The sequence below is a fragment of the Falco biarmicus genome, chromosome 3 (genome assembly GCF_023638135.1).
Source record: "Falco biarmicus isolate bFalBia1 chromosome 3, bFalBia1.pri, whole genome shotgun sequence".
In the NCBI taxonomy this organism is placed as follows: domain Eukaryota; kingdom Metazoa; phylum Chordata; class Aves; order Falconiformes; family Falconidae; genus Falco; species Falco biarmicus.
In genome coordinates, this window is record NC_079290.1 from 59270191 (window position 1) to 59280136 (window position 9946).

Below are 9946 nucleotides of genomic sequence, written 5' to 3' on the forward strand. Positions count from 1 at the left end.
TCTAGTATCTGATTTCTGGATATTCCTTTTATTTCTCTTAGCAGTTTCAGCTTCTTTATTGCCATTAGTTTCTGTCTCCTGTCTTGTGTTTCAGAGATCGGATTTCACTTTCCTCAGATGATAACTGAATTAACTAACCTAAACATTATACCTCCAGCTCTTCAGAAATGATGTTCCCTCCAAGAATGTTACTTAAAAATCTTTATTCTAACCTTTTTTCATCCATCATCATTTTCATTCACCTTAAGTCTGAGAACTAAGACGATACCTATGAAGTGAACTACAACAATTTCTAGTACAAGCATCCAACATAAAATACAGAAAAGATTACAGTCACCAATACTCAGCATTCTTAAAAGAAAGGTGAAGGATACCCTATAATCTTTAAAAAAACAGGTCTGACATATTATTTGGAAAGACTGTAGGAAAATTTGCACTGCTATTTTTTATGATGTTATGTGGCCCCTACATATTTGATTCATATGTTCAATGGAGACTCAGCCATCATGAAAAAAAAATGTTAATCCACTTCCCTCTCAAAAAAAATAATCTGTTGGACGTATTTCTATTACATCATCCTCAAAAGAAATTAAATGTATGTTTCTAAGGGATTAGGTTTCAAGGCGGTGGAGAAGTTTGTTAAAAGATTTTCAAAACACTAAACATGGATCAGTGATCTGAAAGTCTGTAAGTGACCTGTAAAATTCTAGGTGGGTACCTGCAACTTTATAACAGAGCCTACACCATTTTGATGAAAGAATAAAGGTCTTTAACTATAATGCTCTATGCACACCCTTCTTTAACTGCTATCTGTATTTAATGTAATAAAATACTCAAAACAGGCACATTCTATTTTAGAGTTTTTAGTTTTCTTCCTGAAATTGAAAGTTATCAGCAAAAATGTTTAAAAAAGCATCCTTAGCTTTTTTTCCCCATGTAATTAGGTTTGAATTTCAGTTTTGTTCACAAGTTCAAATGCACAAAGATAACAGAATTGCACAGAACGGAGCTCTGTAGTGAATTTTCACCTCAAAAAAATGTGCAGTTCATGCAGTACAACAACCAAAACAAACAATGCACTAACAATTATTTCTTATTCAACTTCAGATCAGCCAAACCCAACATCCGTTATGCCCAGTTATTCAAAAAAAGCCCTTGAGAATGAAGCATGGTGGTAAAAATGAGGTTGTAACATTGAAATACAATACACAGGCTTGTTCATTTAAACATGTACCATCAACTTGTATGAAATAGAAAATATGAAAGCATTTACAAAAACATCTGTATATACTTTTATCAGTAATTATACAATCTCTGCCTTGTGTATCATTTAAGTTCTTACTGTTTGATTGAGGTATTACTAGTTTCTAGTAATCAGGAGACTTAAAAATTCTCCAGTATGCATCTTCAAAGATTAATTTTGAAGAAGTCTTGACTTCCTTAGAGGGTATTTTGTTAAGAACTTCAACACTTAACATTTTTAGACAGTTACAAAAATTAAGTTGACTGATGTCACTTTAAATCATCTGTTGCTATTCATAATACTGTGGTTCTGCATCTGAAGTAACCCATTAATTCTAATGGAGCTGAAAACAATTATTTGGTCACATAGATTCAGAAACTCTCTAAACGTGTTTCAAGAAAGAAGCTGTTTTTACCTGATGATGTTCAGTGTTTCAGTGTTTTGTTAACATGAATGTACAGCTAACATTTTACAGCCTTTTATGGAAGAATCATTTGGAACTAATCACCTAAACATAAATGAAAACATTTTATAATAAAATAAAGAGATAAAGAGATAATCAGAAACATTTATATGTCTTCACCAACTGCTAATTTTATATTTTCTAAAAAACTTCCCCCCCAACTTTGAGAATGAATTAGCTCTGAGCCATTTTTTTTTATTTCCTTGCACACGTCAACATTAATAATCAAATCTAGCTCTTTGGGAGGGAAGGTTAATCTCATCAGCAAACTGCTTCATCTACTTGATGTCTTTTGTTAAACTGGGTACTAACATAAGGGTCTTCAAAACTCAATTACAGGCACTGACTATCTTATGGTTAAGTTTAATAATAAAAATCTTTACTAGCCAAGGTGCAAGACTACATCTAAAACTGCAAAGAAACTGTTAAGAGGAAATAATTGTGACAGTGTCAGCAACAAATACCTACAATTATTTAGATGAATATTTGAGGTGTCAAATTGCAATTTGTATAGCAGGGATCATAATATTCAGTGTCCCAGATTTAGACCAGAACAACTAATGCCTCTGTGATTAACATGCCTTTAATGGGCAGATGTAGGGAATAAACAGAGAAGGGAAAAAAAGAAAAATCAAGATGGGCAGAAGTACCATCCTCATGAAAAAAAAAAGAAGTAAATCAAAAGCCAGTTACCTTTCTGTAAGTACTCCAGAAGAATAGCAATGCACAGATTTCCAGCAGCCAAAGACATGAGACCTTGAAAGTCAGCAGCAAGAACATGCAACATTTCCACAGGTAGGAAAAAGTGAATATCATTAGATCAAGGATAAATGTGGCCATCAGTTTCAATACATGAGTCTATTCATTTTTCTTAATTAATCTGATAAACTGCATAGTAGTCCAGGGCTCAGATTTATAGGTAGATACATTTTTGATAGAGTGTAGAAGAAACAGCTGTACAGTGTTAGGGCTTTTTGGTTTTTTGGTGGGTTTGCTTTTGGGTTTTTTTGTATCACAAAGATGAGTGTACCTTAGGACTTCTCATGGCATGTAAAGAGATCCCAACAGTCCCACTTCCATCTAGGGAACTTGTCTAGCTGATTACATCACTGTTCTCACAATAGCTGAATGCCTCACAGGCCTTAATGACTACCTTCCACCAGTCCCATAACAAGTAAATTGGTATCTTTATGTTATGGATGGGAGTCAAAATTACAGAGGAACTGAACCCAAAGCAAAAGCCAACCAATAAGAAACAGAGACTGAGATAAATTTAGGAGGTTTAAATACAAGACTGGATGATTCACCTAAAACATTACTACATATACAACTATGCAAAAAATCAGTGGAGCCAAAGAAATTACTGCTCCCACCTGCCACATCTCTGCAGACAGGCATTCCCTTCACTGAGGTAGATGAAGGAGTCACAGCCCAAAATTCAGAGCCTTTAGGTCACACAGCAATTCTTATATATAGCACGGAATTCAGTCCAGTCAAGTCCTTGGCTAATGACTCCAGATCTAGCAGAGACACTGTGAAACATAGGAAAAGGTTTTAAAGGACCTCTCATATAACCACTGACTCATGACATGAACAAGGCCATATGATTCTGCGGCATGCTAAAGACTCATAGGATAAGTTGGGAGCCTGCCACAAGTAAAATTCTCACCTTTGAACATTTTCTGTTCTACCAGCACAACACCACATTTGTTAGACTAAAAAAAAAAAAACAAAAAACCAACAAAAGAAATCAATATTTTTGCATGTGTCTTCCTCTTTTCTATAAAAACTGTTTTAAGACCCTAATCATACCACAGCTTACTGGTGTGTGTAACTTGACACAAGTCATAAATTTAGGCAAATGCTCAAAGTCTTCAAAGAACTTAAAAAGAGAGAAGCAAAGAAGCACTTATGACCCATGACAGAATTGTTAGCCCATGAGCTGAAGAGTCAACTTTAAAATAAGACATTCCCAAATTTGCAAGAAAATACTGTTTCATTGAAGTCCACAATTAAGTTACAACATTCTGATAAATGTAAACAATGTAAATATTAAACTACATGCCAAATTTAATGCTCAAAGAAGAAAATGTAAAATGTACATATAACTACAAACGTAAATCTAACAAGCATAATTTTAAATGCTACTGAACACCTTAGATTGTTCAAGAACTGAGAATGGGAAACTATATTGAATTACACCTATATGAAATACAAACAGTAAATAAACGACAGTTTCCTAACTTGTCCTGTAGAGTCAAAAGGACTGGGATTTCATCATGCATGGCTGAAAATTAAACAACTTGATCAAATAAGATAAATATATAAATTTTACATTGTGTTCGAAAACATCAACTTTGTTACAAAATGATTTAGAACAGCAGAGTATCAAAACTTTACATTAGGCTAGCAAGATTCACAGAGCATAATCCACATGCGATTGTAAAGTATCCCCAGTAGGACATCCCTACTTCAGCAGAATTTATCACATCCACCAAATCAGGGCTCCCCTCTGACTGCATTTAACCCACCCTTGGGACAATGAGAGATCTACAAGAAAGCCATACAACTGGATAAAGGAAAAGTTAATTACTGCAGTGGAAAATTAAACTTATGTTTCATATTGAAAACATGTACTAATGCTTTTAAAATGGGTAATTGTTAGCTTTAATTAAAACATTTTTGTCTAACATACCTCTATGACGGCAGCCATGACATTTTCAAGTAAGAGTTTCTAATGTATTTCAGTTTTTTTGCAGACTGAGTAGCAAAACTAGCATAAGCAAACTTGCCTGTCACATGCTTTAAAAACTAGCCTTTAATTGTTACTATGTGTGCAGCTGTACGTAATGGCTAGTCCAGTAAACAAGGCCAGTTACCTTCAGATCTCTAACTCTACTAAAATAAGAAAGGGTATGGTTGCTCCTTCCTAATTCTTAAGTGTACAGTTGAACTCTTTTCCCATACTGGATTTAAGATCAAGAATTCCAGAAACAAAGTAAAAATATGTTTATATTAAAAACAAACAAATGAACAAACAAGTCTCTCCAATTGAAGCATTCGATGAGATCTTACCTGCTTTTCAGGGGTATAAGGTTTCACGTACAGTGCTGAAAAGTTAAAAGACTGAAACCTTACACCAACATTACAAAGTTTATGTCTCAAAATTCTGGTTTAAGTTCTATTTTATACTTTCAGAGCAAGAATGTAGTAGCCATGATTGTTATAAATCTTACTGGAAAATAAGGATGAATTAGTAAAATAAAAAAAATCAATAATAGCTGTAATATAAAATAAGGCACCTTGTAAAAAGAAAATATTCCAGTTGTTACTTCAGATGGGAAAAATAAAGTCTTGGTAAAAGTAAAGGACAGAAAACTATGAGAAATATCACAGAACAGAACACATTTCCAGGGGAGAACTTTTCACTGAAAGAAGGCAACTCTGGACAAAAAATATCTTCCACAGGTTCAGCTACACAACTGAACTTAAAGCTCCTTATTCTGAAGTACCAAATGGAAATGTAAAAATACCTATGAGTTTTACATTCAGGCCTTCAAATGGATTCATATTTGTACCTGGAAAGAGATCAAAATCATCTAAAAACTTCAAGTTTACTACAGAAGCCTGAACTAGAAAGACAGGAAAAAAAATTAACATGAAATCAGTCTGACATCACCTAATGAAATACGGAATGTATCCCTATCCTTTGGATTTATATTATTCGCAATCACTAAAGAGACTGATTATTTTTTACACAGTAAGTGATCTAAAATAGACCCAAAATAAGTATGAAGTGAATATTGTCTACTTCTTATACTTGTAAACATTTATCTGTGTTGCAAAAATATGATTTTTCATCCTTTTGGTGTTACAGATTTGTTCTTCAGTAAATTAAATACCTATTGTCTGTTATAACTACTCTTTTCTCCTTAACCTGAGCAACTTGTCACAATTCAGTGCTTTGTGGGATTGTTGTATGAAAGGCAAACAGAGCCAGATTAATTTAAATAATAAAAGAAAGAAAAAAACCCTACACCGCCTTCAAACCCCCAATTCTGCTCCCCTGAAAAAGCAGGACTGCAGCATACACACCTTACTCTCTGAAACCCTGGAAGTCTCCCACCAGTGGCTGTTGCAAAGGAGTTTTGTCTGGTCCTTTCTGTTGCCTGAGCGCTTCTCACAAACACTTTGCAACAAGTGCTGTGTTTCACTACCTTGTATTTAGTGTGATACCTAAGTTGGGCAAGTCCCGCTTCATTCTTTCTCCCAACTCTAGCGATGTGCTCCTGCCACTTACCTTGAATCAGATCTAATGAATTGCTTCCACAAGGTAGGTCAACCTAAAACTAACTCACTGAAGCACTGAATTGCTTTATTATAGAAATTCACTCAACTGGCTTATCCTAAAGCCACCAAAGCCATTACATCTGAGGCAAACAAGACAGAGAATCAGATGCAAAAGGTACCAGCAAGAGAGGAAAGCATGGGATTACCCCCTTTAGCAGCAATTTGCACTTCTACTACAGCAGCTAAATTGGGGCTGCTCTTCCACTGACCCTAGCACCGAGACAATCATGTGGAGCTGCTAAGAAGGTTAAAAAAAAAAAAACAAAAAAAAAAACCAGAAACGCTTCATAACCATTAAGTTTTCAGGCACTCCAGCTCTGCATGGCACGGTTCACTGAGACATCGCATGAGTGCTACTATGGGCAAAAGAACGGCAATAAATTGCAGCAACCACAACTTCAGTAGTCTTAAATCACCATGGATTCAATCCCTTGACCTCATTTAGGTTTTTTGTTCACTTGCAAACAGGGAAACATCTCATGATTTATCTGTGCCTTGGACATAAAGTTTACTGCCTTGGTACATTGGTACATTGCTTCTCTCTTTTTGCTATCACCTAGGATAGACAAATATGTTTGAGTTAAAAAGAGTGCTAAGCCTGTTCCTGTGCTCCAAGAACACTGAGAATAGATCATCTTTGGATCAAAGCCAACAGCCATTACTGTGTTAACAAAATAGCACATACTGTTCAGCATATTAATGAGCAATCACAGTATTAGCCCTACCATAATTCTACGCATAGTAAATTCTACCTGGAGAAATAGGTGAAAGTCTTTTCCGTTTCAATTGAACCTCTCTGCCCTGAAAGCCTTCAACAAGAACAGAAGAACATAACTTAGGAATGAGATTTGTCCAGACAGGACAAACTTTTAGGGGGTAACTATATAAGACAGAGTGAGCTGTCACTCATTTAGCTACAGTTGAAACAAGAAGGTCCTGCTCCTTCCTCTTCCCTGTTTATCCTCATCCCTGCTCCTGCCTGAATACCTTCATCACTTACCTCACATTGGCACTGAAGTTCACCCTTGTGAGCAGGAAAGGGGGGAGACTCACCCTTTCAGCAAAATTAAGCTGTACAATGCAAAGTGTACTTTGCTATGCATTTACAAGACTGTATTCTCAAAACCCAACTTTATAGAACAGAAACAAATAAAAACAATGCTTAAGTTTTAAAATAAACATGGAGAAACACTCCATTGTAAACTATATTTCCGTAACAGAAGAAGCCACTTTCTATCCACTTTATATCTTGGCAAAGTAATCAGATCAAACCCTATTGCCACCTGAGAAAACACTGCTCAGTGTCCTAAGCAGATCTCATGAAAACTTCAGCTATTTTGTAACAGGAATGGGGGCATGATAATGGGCTTATTTGGGATACAAGGAAGATGGATCCCTGGGTATAAAGAAGTGTTTAATGCTGCTTAGATATAGGCAGCCAGTATAATTAGGTATTTCTAGCATAATAGAGCTACAGGAACAGATACTTCATGGCTTTCAAACCAAGAAAAAATAAATCTATACACCGATTCTAAACGCTGGAGTATAAGGTAACGAAAACAAATCAACAAACTATCGTCTCAGGCTACTGACTTCTTAAGCAATGAAAACACATTCTTAAATATAACGTACTCTAAATATATAAAATATAAATTTGCATGTAGTTTATATTTGTTTGATTCATGCAAAGTTTAGAACATTTTTCACAGTATATTCTTGCTTTTACTCCAACTTTTCTCCCTAACTTTGTCCATGCAACCTTGAACAAAACAGAAACATGTAAACAATCTTTGACAGTATGCAAAACAGAACAAAATACTATCTTTAAAGACATAGTCCCAAAAACTCCACTCTGTTAACCCCAATTATTCTGATGACAAGTACAAAACAGACATAAATCATCCACAGATAAATGACAACTTCCCTTGAAGAGGAACTCCTGCCTGAAGTCACACAGGATCTCATGTCAGTACCACTTCCAATTTCTAGTGTAGAAAGAAGTGAGGTTTTGATCTCTGAGGGGAGTTCTACCATACTACATCCTCTTGTCTGAGCAATCTGCAATGCCACAACAGTAGTTTGCTCCTGTAAGCACTGCTTGTGGTACCCTTGATCCTGGAAAGATCATCTTTATCAGCAAAAAAAATTTAGGATATTTTTGTCTTTGAAAATATTCTAAATATTGAGCTTCCCTGCATCCAAGTTGCTTGCATAGTCAGATTACTCTGATGTATAAACAGCCACTGAGAAGAGGTCAGAAAACTAAAAATGTAAGCACTGTAGGGTTTGGGGGTTTTTGGTTATTACTTTTAACATAATGGATTTCCATCAGAAAATACGTTTTTCTAAAACAGAAGAGTGCTTTTATGCTTCGGTGAAAAAAGTTGAAATGATCAATTTTCATAACTCTCATGATTTTATGACTCCATAAAGATGATATATATTCAATGCAGTATATTCATTAATTCCTTTTACTTCTGCATTAAATATAGCTTTCAATCTATTTATATGCATACTACATAATACGTACTTACTGTCTTATACACTTCTTCAAAATGTCTCAGTATTATCAAAAAGAACATACATTTGGAATTTCTATTCAGTAAGAATTTCAATTTCTTTTTAGTACCACTTGTTTTACAAACAAGAACTACAGACTTTTTTTTTTAATATATATGATTTGGAAGGAGTCTGAGATACAAGTATCTATTCTGCTTTGACCATGCTTTTTGATATCCATGTAATGAACAGGTCAGACATGGTACAACTTTATTCATATGGCCTACATGTTTTTCAAGTTTATCAATAAAAAATTAGATGCTTAGCTGCAGATTATTAAAAAAACAGACTTCAAAAGTTGATTTCTATTGCAAAAGCTCTAGTGCTGTTCACCTTGGAACCACTGAAGTTCATCCAAGTTTCCAAGTTTTGAGTTTCATACATATCTAAAGGAGCAGGGCCTGCAAATAAAAGAAATATAAAATAACAGTGGAGAGAAATACATTGGAAAACATATCAATATTGTATAAATCACTATTTTTAGCTACTCTATTATTTCAGGTTTCTTTTATTACATTTAAAAATCATTCCTGAGAAGAGCTATCTTGACTCCTATGACACAATCTCTTCATGGAAATCCTCCATCTGTTCTGAAACAAGTAAGAATGTTATAATTGTTTTAGATATATATAGAAACAAATGACAGACCAACTGCTGTAATGGAATTTTTAATGAAACATGCATGTTTCTGGCTGATTTGGCATACTACTGTGATCTATGGACTAACTACTTGAAAAAGATGGAAATTCCTTAGATCTGTCTTTACCTTCTAGGTAGGATTATTCTATTCTGTAGTGATCTGTAAATGTTTACATTCAGAAAAGTTGTATGTCGTTAGCAGTCGATGTACTTTGTCTCAGAAATGCTTTGTCTCTTCTGTAACAAAAAGCAGTGTCTAAATTGACAAAAGACTTAATAATAGATAATCTGTCCCTAAAAATATACTCTAAACTTAGGGTAGACTTTCTGAAATCATCTCATATTTTATTCTATATCTCACCCAACTCTATTAATTCAAATATCCATACTTACTGGAATCACAAAGACAATCTCTAGATTAGAAAATTGGGGCCTGATCTTCAAAAGAACTCCAGTTTGGGTACCTAAATGGCAAGATTTTGAGGAGTACTTAGTATTCTGTAGCTTACATGAACAAATAGAAGCTGAACTTCTCAAACTTTTGCTACTGAAGTCAGCATGAGGCATTTTCTTTCACACAACCACCTTTAAAACTCTAATCTTGAGAGCTAAAACTTTTTAAAAGATTAAAGCAGAAAAACGAAAACACAAGTACTCAACTGTGAATTGCTTAATTTTCTAGTATTTGTTTA